At 39.1% G+C, this 10,552-nt stretch overlaps 1 pseudogene; it reads right to left on the reverse strand.

Annotated features, from left to right (window-relative positions):
• Positions 1-275: 275 nt before the first annotated feature.
• On the reverse strand, positions 276-4,119 carry LOC115748394 (annotated as a pseudogene).
• Between the last annotated feature and the right edge of the window lie 6,433 nt (positions 4,120-10,552).

The raw sequence follows: 10,552 nt of genomic DNA on the forward strand, positions 1-10,552 counted from the left end.
AGTTGATTGAACTATTTGAAAAGTTTGCAAGATTCAATTGCACTTTCCCACCGAGTTTCAGTACTTCAAGCGCACATGTTTCTTTAATTCGTTTTCTTCCTCACTCCTTCTTGACAAGTGTCGATATTGCTTTTGACCTCGCCTCATTCAATCAAAATATCCATGTTCTCTTTTTAAAATATGCAGTGAAAGCTACATATGTCGCGGCCAGTGGAACGAGACAAGTGACTGGAAAAACTTTTAGGAACATGGACGTGCATACAAAATTTCCACTCTCAAGCAGCATACTCCAAGGCAATGTAATAGCCAATCGACAGTGGGGGGGAAGTCAGTGTGCCAAACACCACCCTACAGAGAATTAAGGAAGAGTTGGTAATTACTGATCATAAGTGATAAATTCCAAGGAAAATAATAAAAATCTAACTCTATAATGATGTGGTCAATCTTACAAATCGCAATGTAAAACTCACGCAATGCTGAGGATGTTTGCATGCAATCCGTACTTGTTGGCAAACATGAAAGAAGCGATGGCTTGTGGAAGTGCCGCCTGTACCCAAAAGAAAAAACAAACTAAGAAATCAAATAAGAAATAAATTTGTTAAAATTAAAATGTTTGATAAAATTAAGATGGTCAGTTCATCATTAGTGAATAAACAAAATGAATTAAAGCCAACCTGAATGATGGCGACCCGTAAAGCAGGCCCATGTAAGCCCACGGCAAGAGAACAAAGGGCCATGATTGCAGGCCCAACCATGAACCTCGACGCCATTCCTAAAACCGTGGGCGTGGCACGTACGTACCGATGTTGAACATGGCCGTGCCTGTTCCCGCTTTCGACATGATCTCGATCGAACCTTTCATGATGCCCCGCATCGTAAATTTGAATCTGCAGAGAAATCGTGTATCGAAAAGTAGGTTGCATGACTCATATTTATGGAAAACAGAGGAAAAAAGTGTGTTTTACTGGTGAAATTTCTTTACATTTGCATGGTACAAGCATATATTATTCATATTATCGTGATTAGACCTGTCAAATGTGTGTGTCGGGTTGGGTCGAAAATGGTTCAACCCAAATTGAATATAAATTTAGCGGCCGATACCGATCCTACCCTACCAATATTAGGGGTGATCGATTTTCGGGATGGGTGGTTCCCACCCTAGAATCGAGAACCGCCTGCTAGGGATTGGTTCCGTAAATTGAGAACTGTGAACCATTCGCTTGTTCCATAGACCCACATGAGAACCAAACCATCGGTCCGGTTCGGTTCTCGGGTGGGTCTATGAAACTGGTCCTACCGAGCATTAATATCAATTAAAAAAGATTATACGCGAGTAAACTAATGAAGCCATTCCCAATTTCCCATAGGATAAAGAGAAAGACATGAGCGTTGGTGGTGCACTTGATGATTTCTTTAACAAATTCATAGAAAAAATTGGCAAGTGCACCACCAAAGAAGATCGCAGAACATCCTTTAATGAGTAATGAGTTTGCCACTAAGATATGAAGCTTCATCCATAGTCTTACATCACATATAACACATGAAAATAAATTTGCCACAAATTTGCAGGAGTAAGAAAGCAAATGGAAACACTCTGTTGCACGTGATTGCCACCAAGATCCGAAGCTTCATCCATAGTCTTACATCACATATAACACATGAAAATAAATTTGCCACAAATTTGCAGGAGTAAGAAAGCAAATGGAAACACTCTGTTGCACGTGATTGAGAATTTGTGGGAGATAGTTTGAATTAAAAAAAAAATAGATCTATATTATATAAATAGGTCTAGTCCGGTTGGTCCAAGTGAGTGGTTCCCACCTGGACCCGGGAACCGGACCATTACATAGTGGGAACCACCCAAAACCAGCCGGTTGGGGTACGGTCTGGTCCAACTTGAGCGGATCTCGATTTTTTTGCTCGCTCCTAACTCATATTACTTGAAGACTTCCATATTTCGCTAGATCTAGAAAAACTTGTTCCTTATAAATTTTTATAAAAATTATATTGCTTAAACACTAAGGAATTTTTCTATAATTTCTTTTAAAAATATGAATTTTATAGTTTCTATTTCTTTTCCTTTTTTTCTTCAAAGCCGACCGTCACCGGATTCCGTTGACAAAAAGGAAAAGAAAGAAAGAAAGAAAGAAAAAAGAATAAAAAATAAAATTAAATAAGACATTTAAAAATTAAAAAAAATTAAAAATGACATGTTTATGATCCACTTAAGCTTGTCGGATAACCCATTTATGATCCATTTTAGAGCTATAAGTTGCTAGGTAACCCATTTATGACCCACTTAAGTTTGTTTTTAAAATTTAAGGCAACCCGTTTATGACATGCACCATTGTATATGGGTTAAAATTTGAATTTTAGACCCATTTTCCACCTCTAGTCGTGATTAATGAAAGAATAATACTAGCTATATTAAAACTAATGTGTAAAATTGGTTTACTAAATGAAGTAGTAAGCTCATATCCAACACGCAATTGTAATTTGCAATGTATGGACAATTAAGTAATCAATCTTGCGCGGGATAAGGCATTGCAAGTCCTAAAACTTGTCACAAAAGTGCAATTGAATTCTAAAATCTATAAATGTGCAATCAAATCCTAAAACTTGTCATATTTGTGCAATTAATCCTCCCGTTAACTCCATCCAATTTGGTTAAGGGCAAATACAGACATAATTTTTTTAGTTTTTTTATCCTACGTGGTGCCGACATTGAACAACGTCGTTTTTTTTTTCAAATATGATTCGTAATTAATTATAATAAACATAAACAATTTTTATAGAAAAAAATACAAATAAAGAAGAAAAAGTAGGAAGATGCAAGCGAGGGCTCAACTCCGAGAAGGACCCGACAACCCTCATGGACCGCAGGCAAGGGTTTGGGCGAGGGCTCTGAGGCCGTCGCCTATGGACGGCGAGGGTCGCCGGTCCCTAACTTGGGCTCGATGACCTCCATCAAACCCTAGCCGCAACCATTTCCCCACCCTCGCCGGGCCATAGCGGGGGTTTAGTGACCCCCGACGACCATTCCTTCACCCTCGCCAGCCCTTCCGGGCGATCCTACATCTTCCTTAGTTTTTTTTTTTTTGTTTATTTTCAATATAAATTAAGTAAAATTCGAATTAAAAATCAGATTTCGACCAAAACAACGTCGTTATAGTCATGTTCGCACCATGTAGAACAGAGAAAATAATGAAATGACCACGTCGGTATTTTTCATTAGCTAAATTGAACAGAGTTAATGGAAGGACTCGATTGCACTAATTTGACAAGTTTTAGGACTTGATTGTACTTTTTGCAAGTTTTAAAACTCAATTGCATTTTCGTAACAAGTTTTAAGACTTTCAGTGCACTTATCCCATCTTGTAAAAAATGATCTTATTGTACCTAATAAATACGCTAACTGAAACAAATAATACCTGTTAGCCAAGAGAGCCCAAGCAAGGCCAAGAACATTGGCATGCACATTAGGGTTCATGACTATCTTAATCCACACCATTGTGAGAGGCGCATGGCTCCTCTTCTCATGATCATCATCACCGACTTCATTTGTATTCACAACACTCCTGTCTATATCCCTCTCTTCATCGACCACACAATCATTTTCTAGGGGAGAAGTGGCCAAATCTATCATCCTCCTTTTTCTGAACTCAAGAAAAAGAAGAAGCAGAGGCAACCAAACCAGGGACTGCAACATGTATAGCTGGACTACCAGATCGACGCCCCACTCGCAATGCATGGCCTGCACCACCGGCACGCCGACCACAAGCGGGTTTGTCAGCGTGCACAGAGATAATGTCGTGATGCGCCAGCTGTAGCTCGCCAGGCTACTGAATCTCTCTAGAGGGCGAGGATCGCGAGGGTGGCGAGCTTGGACAGTGCATTGGCAGCAAGGAGGCGGAAGTTCATGGCGAAGGGATTCATGCGGGCAATGAATTCAAAGCCGAAGAGGGGGAGCATGAAGAGGGCGATGAAGCGTTTGATGCCGTCGCACTGTTCGCGGGTGAAGAGCTGCCACCACTTGACGGAGCCGTAGCCGAGCACGAGCGCCACGTACAGCAGGAACATCGACACCACCACCTTGTACACGTCGTCCCATCCTATCATCTTTCTTTCCGTTGATGATGCTTGATAGCCTAGCTAGTGTTGTCGCCTTTAGTGTGTAGCGAGAGAAGGTGATATGTGTTGTTTGATTGGAAATTGGGACTTGAGGGAAGTATTTAAAGGGTTAGAATGATGAGGCTCTTGCATCCATCTCCCTTAGAGAGGGAGATCACCAAAAAAGCCTTAAATCATCCGGCCAATTTAGTCCTAAACCTTTTACTTTTGGGCAAATTCAATTCATCCGACCAATTTTAACTGAAAACTGTCCTATGGGGCATGAACAACATTAACATGGACATTTTTTTAGTAATAATTTAATGTATTTTATTATTCCTTTTATTTATTTTTTCTTCTCTTCTTCCTTCTTTCTCTAGCCGGTCGGTAGACCTTGGCGATTGGCTAAAGATGAGGACCAACGGGGTTGGCCTCACCCTCCCCTGGCGAGGCCGGTCCTCATCATCACATGGGCAAGGTCCGCCCCGATCGCCGAGGTCCGGCGACCGCTTAGAGGAAGAAGGAAAAATGGAAGGGAAAAAAAAAAAGAAAGAAAGGGGAAAAGTGAAAAAATAAAAAATTTAAAAAATATTAAAATATTATTAAAAAAAATTCCCACGTTAGTTGGCCGCATCAAGTCAGCGATTTTCGGCTGATGGACTAAATTAATACAAATGCAAAATGTCTCAAATTCAAATTGCAAAAATAATAAAAGATTTCGAACTGAATTGAACAATTATAATAGGTTTAAAATTTTTTTGATAATTTTTTCACCTTAAAAATCGCAGTTTTGCAAGCGGAGCGCCTGGTACATAGGTTCTTTAGATCAATAACATCCAACCAATAAGTAGGTGGGACCCATTATAGGTCCACGCCATCGATGCATTTAATCTACATAATCTAAATACCATATAATATAATGCTCAAAAACTTTAATAGGCTTCAAAATAACCAACACAGTAATATAGGTGGCCCTTCATTTGGATTTTTTTTTTGGTCAACAACACAAACACCATCTCGGTCCGTTCCCTTCCTTCTATTGTAGTACAACGCACCGCCGCAACCACTACCATTGCCAAGCCCGGTCCAGCTGATCTCTGTCGCCGCCTCCTCCTTGTTGCAGCAACCATGACCACCATCGACGATGGAAAAGCCACCAAGCTTGTATCACTCACCATTACATGGCTGTCACGCCTTGAATCATACGAGCACGCCAACATCTCACTTGGCTACACTTGAATAAAATTTTCCCAAGAACTAGCAGCCAACAAATTTGAACTAAACGCGAATGAAAAGCACATGCGGAAGCGAATACAAAACTCCATATAAAATACTAAACGTACGATATTTCGGGATAGAAAAAGAAAACTTATATATAATCACATATCCTTTACATCATCAAGACCAATGCTTCAAAAGCTATATGTACAAGCCTAAGACCACTCATAATAAAAAGGAACAGGTGGTCGAAGCCTAATTCCTCTACTAGGAGGGTACTCCCAAAAAGTCGGTGGCCGGCTATCCTATCCGCCGTCCCCGACTTCTCTTCGTCTGTCTCGGAAGGCTGCTTTGAATCGATCTCAGCATCAGAAGGCTCCACTATCTCAACATCCTGGTCGAATTCCAAAAGCTTTGGTTCGGACTTCGAATCTTTGGGACCAATGTCCGGGCTTATCACCACGCCATCGGGAGGGGCGATCCGAGTGGGGTCCTATTCCTCGACTCCGTCATAAGGGATATCAAAATCCCAAAACGGCCCAAAAGATAAATCCCCATCCTTATACCACTAGGCTAAATAAGTGTGCGGTTTCCAAAAGTTGCCTCCCTCATCGACCCATACTGTACTAACATGCCTAAAGTACACCTTATCCTCACCTATCGGGTACTCTGTTGTCATTGTCTTTATGTCCATCGGTACCCCGGAGCGCTGCGACGGTTCGTTCATATTCATGGCAAAGGGTCTGAAAATGTTAACTCAAACGGGGTGATAATAAATCTTAACAAGCAAGTTCCTAAATCTAGGTTAGAGCGATAGTACCTCCGGATCCATCCTAGGCGGGTGATTCTATAAAAATCAACAACCCCATCCAAATGCACCCAACATAAAACAATAATTTCACACATATCTCATATTACAAATTGAATTATATACATATCATTCTTCGAATCACAACTCATTTAGCAAGGCTAAGTTGTTAAAAAGCCCGCGTAACACGCATCAAGTTACAATATAAGAACAAACCCGCACAATAATGCCTCAAACCGTTATAGTACTCCGGATTCGCATATAACGCCTCGGGCCGATATAACCCGCGTAATAACGCCTCAGGTTAGCGCATTTAACGCCTCAAGATGACTGCAAAGCCCCGCATAATAACGCCTCGGGGTATAATATGATCACATATAAGCAATTTTTCACACGAATGACCATATATCCAAGAATATCAACCGTGATTGTTACAATTTACCATATGATCTACTCAATTCTCAATTCAAGACCATACGATCAAAACAAATCACTCAATCAACATATCGGGATCACACGATCTTACTAAACTTCTCGATCAACCGATCGGGACCACACGATCTTACTAAACCTCTTGATCAAACGATTAGGACCACACGATCGAATCATATCATAGGATCAATCAATCCAAGCCACATGATTAAATCACATCGTAAGATCAATCAATCCAAGCCGCACGATTAACACTAGCATCAAATTTTCGGCTCTAGCTACTCAAGATCACAATCAACACAATTTCCATCCAAATTTACCTCAAATTACCACAATTAGTAACATAACTACCTAATAAAAGTTTAGATACTCACTCACCTCAAGATCTAGTAAGAACTCAAGGCCAAGAAGCTGCAAAAATCGTGGTTCAAACGGCGGCACCGGTGGTTCTCTCTCGGTATGCGTTTGGTCTCGGCGGTTCCACGGCGGCGGCGGCTCATGTTTGATTGCTGGTGGTTCTCGGCGGTGGCTGGTGGCTCACGATGGTGGTGATGGCGTGAGATGGTGGTTCGGTAGTGGTGGTGGCGTGAAAGGGTGGTTCGGCCAAGGGAAAAAGAGAGAGAGAGAGAAATGAGAGAACACTTTGATAAACATGAAGAAGATGAAGAAGAAGATAAAGTAGTGTGGGGAATGATTTTGGGATATTTTGGTGAGATATTTGACTAGAAATGATGTGACTTGTGTGGTGAGATTAAGACTTGTGTGGCCCACCAATAATTCAACTCTTTTTGTCTCTTGAAACCAAGAAGGTCAATCTTGTAATTTGGCTAAACAAGTGGACACCTACCCCACTCAAGTTTTCAGCCACTATAGGGGTGAAAAAGACTAAAATGCCCTCCTACTAAATTAGAGAAATGAGCATTTCCTAAGGGTAAAAAGGTCCTTTCCCATTTCCTGTCTAAATTTCACTTTTCTGAACATTTTTTTAGCGAATCGTGAAATACACATGCTCTGGATGAAGCGACGTCCAAAAGATTAATATTGAAATCCCTGAACATTCGATGTGTAAATTTAAAGTCTAATTCATGGTCAATATCGATCAATTGCAACTTTAGTGTATCTCAAACTAACGGGGCGGCTTTTAAGAGTTATGCGTATCAACCGGTGATTATCATCACGTTTAAGAGTTACTCAAGCCATGGAGATTTTGGTTGTCATATAATTGTGAGGGTCAATCATTAGTTCCGAAGGTTACGATCGTTAGAAAAATGATTTAGGGACGTTCGGAACCCATACATGGTCAAACGGAATCACCCGCAATCCAATCGTATGGTATTAACAGATCATCCCTTAACTGTTTTAGGATTGACCTATAATGATCCAAAATATTCCATCGACAATCCTTATGGCCAAAGGGTTAATCTAGGATCAAGTTATTAGGTCTACGTACTTGATTTTCTTAGTTAGCCATTCTCTATTGGTTAGTCTTCTCAAGAGTGATTAAATCTGAGTGAGATTTAACTAAAATACATCAATGAGATATTTCATTCATTCACAGCTTCAAAAGTGGGTCGAAATTCAGAATGTCACAATGGTTGCCGCCACCACTACAGATTCTCTCTCCTCTTCCAAATGCTAGGAAGCACCGACACTCTCTTGGGGCCTTCGTGTTGTGTCCGACTCTCTCCGACACTTCGACACTCTTCGATATTATCTGACGTACGACCGACATGTGGTTAGCGCTTCGGACATGTCGGCGACATGCGAGTCTAGTATTCTAACACGCCATTTCGACATACACGTGGTTAATTTTAAGCATTTTCAATAAATTAAGGGTCAAAATATTAATTTATCTAAAGTATAATACACACACACACACACACACACACACACACACACACACAATCATATACCTAACCACCCCAAACTTAATATATCTAACCAGCAAAAGAAAAGAAAAATCTAATCATGAATCTTTAACAAAAGAAAAAAAAGAAACTCACATTTCATTATTTTAATATATACATCATAATTTATGATGTATATATAAAAATTACATATACATACAACGTGTCGAAATTCTCTATTTTTTGAGAAATGACGAGTTAGCATGTCATAGTCACATCGCATGTTGCGTGTCGTTGTCGGTGCTACTTAGCCCGGATCGCCCACTCTCTATCTCTGTGTATGTCAATTTTGAGTCGGCGGCAACCGATATTGGCCATATCTTGTCGACAAAAATAGCATCTGATAAGTCCAAGCCTGCTTGGCTTTTTGCTGGGAAAATTATCCTAAAAATCTTAAAACTATTTTATTTTTTCCAATTTAATTCTAAGCCTTTTCGCCTTTAACCAATTAAGTCCCGACTATTTTTGGCCTAAATTATTAATTTTTTCCTTTTCTTCCTTTGTTTTTTCTTTCTTTCTTGTGGCCCTTGTTGAATACGCGGGAGGATTGCAACCCTCCCCCGGCCTCGCCCGTGGCCATGATATCCGAGTGAAGGCTAGGCCACCCTCACTAGCCGCCGAGAAAGAAAAGAAAAAACAAAATCAAAAAGGAAAAGGGAAAAAAATCAACAAAATATGAAAGTATTAATAATAATTGTTCACGTCAATAATGACCGTGCCATGTAGAATGGCTGGTGTTCATGTCACCGACTTCTGATCAAAATTAGTTGGATGGACTCAATTGGCCAAAGGTAAAAAGGTTTAGGGTTATATTAATAAAATTAAATTGTTTATGACTGAATTGATAAAAATACAATAAATTTAAGATTTTTTTGACAATTTTTCTTTTTTTGCCGAAAATTTTATTCAAGCGATTATAGAAATATGTGTCAACTTACATGTTCATTAGAATTTGGGGGAACTAAATTTAAGCAATTGGAAAAAAAGGTCAATTACGATTTGTTTTTGTTGATGATATGGAGAGCCGATTGCATTTGATTAACATGACCATCCCTCATTTTTAAAATTAACACCTTGAAGTACACGTGTACTCCACTTACATGTAAAATTTTGCAAGATTGCAACGAATTAATTTAACCCTTAAGTTGTCAGAAGAATATGTGGCTTTAAAGTTAAATATTTTAATGCTCTTCATCATGCATAAGTTAAATTTTAATCAAAGACGAAAGCGTGATTTTTTGTTTACATGACTGTTTTTTTTTGCCAACCCAATTAAAAAAAAAAAAAAAACCTAAACCAAGCTCAAAGGGTGAAAATAGTGAAAAAAAAAAAGGAGAACTTCCGACGTCCAATGTAAATTTCAACGCAATATCGAAGTGCAATAATTTCGTTGCTTCTTTTCGGAGTATAAAAGTTATAAGTGGAAACAACATGTGCAATAATTGGAGTGCTTTCGAGAGCACGAAAGACCTAAAGTCATGAGAGAGAGAGATCTCCCATTCTTGACCCAAGTCTGCCTAACTTTGCTTGAAAATTTACATGGTAGTCATTAATGGTGAGGCAGTTTGGGGTAAATGAATTGTATGTCAAATCAAATGAAAATACCAATAAGCAATTTACTGGATACGTTGCATGTGTAAAATAATATTGGGTTAATACAACGACAAAATCTCAAATTGATACACTTGTTACAAATTTATTCCAAACTGATTTTTTGACCACAAAAAAATCAAACTAGAGTTTCCGTTAAATTATGTTAATATTACGGAAAATCTCAAACTAGTAAATATGTGACAAACGAAGGGTAAAAACTCTAAATTGGTACACCCATCAACTTCAACATATCATCTAATTTAGCAAATTGATGGTAAAATTTAATGAAAACTAATGAATGGTAAATTTGTCACATGTTTATCAATTTTGGATTTCAGTGGTCAAAACATTAGTTTTGGGTTAATTTATCATATGTGTACCGATTTAGGATTTTTCATGGTATTGATTGTAAAATAAAAGAACCGAAGATAGAGAAATGCTCGGACAATGTTATAGTGGTCCGACTAGAGGGGGTCATTTGGGC

This window comes from Rhodamnia argentea, chromosome 6, assembly GCF_020921035.1.
Source record: "Rhodamnia argentea isolate NSW1041297 chromosome 6, ASM2092103v1, whole genome shotgun sequence".
NCBI classification, from domain to species: domain Eukaryota; kingdom Viridiplantae; phylum Streptophyta; class Magnoliopsida; order Myrtales; family Myrtaceae; genus Rhodamnia; species Rhodamnia argentea.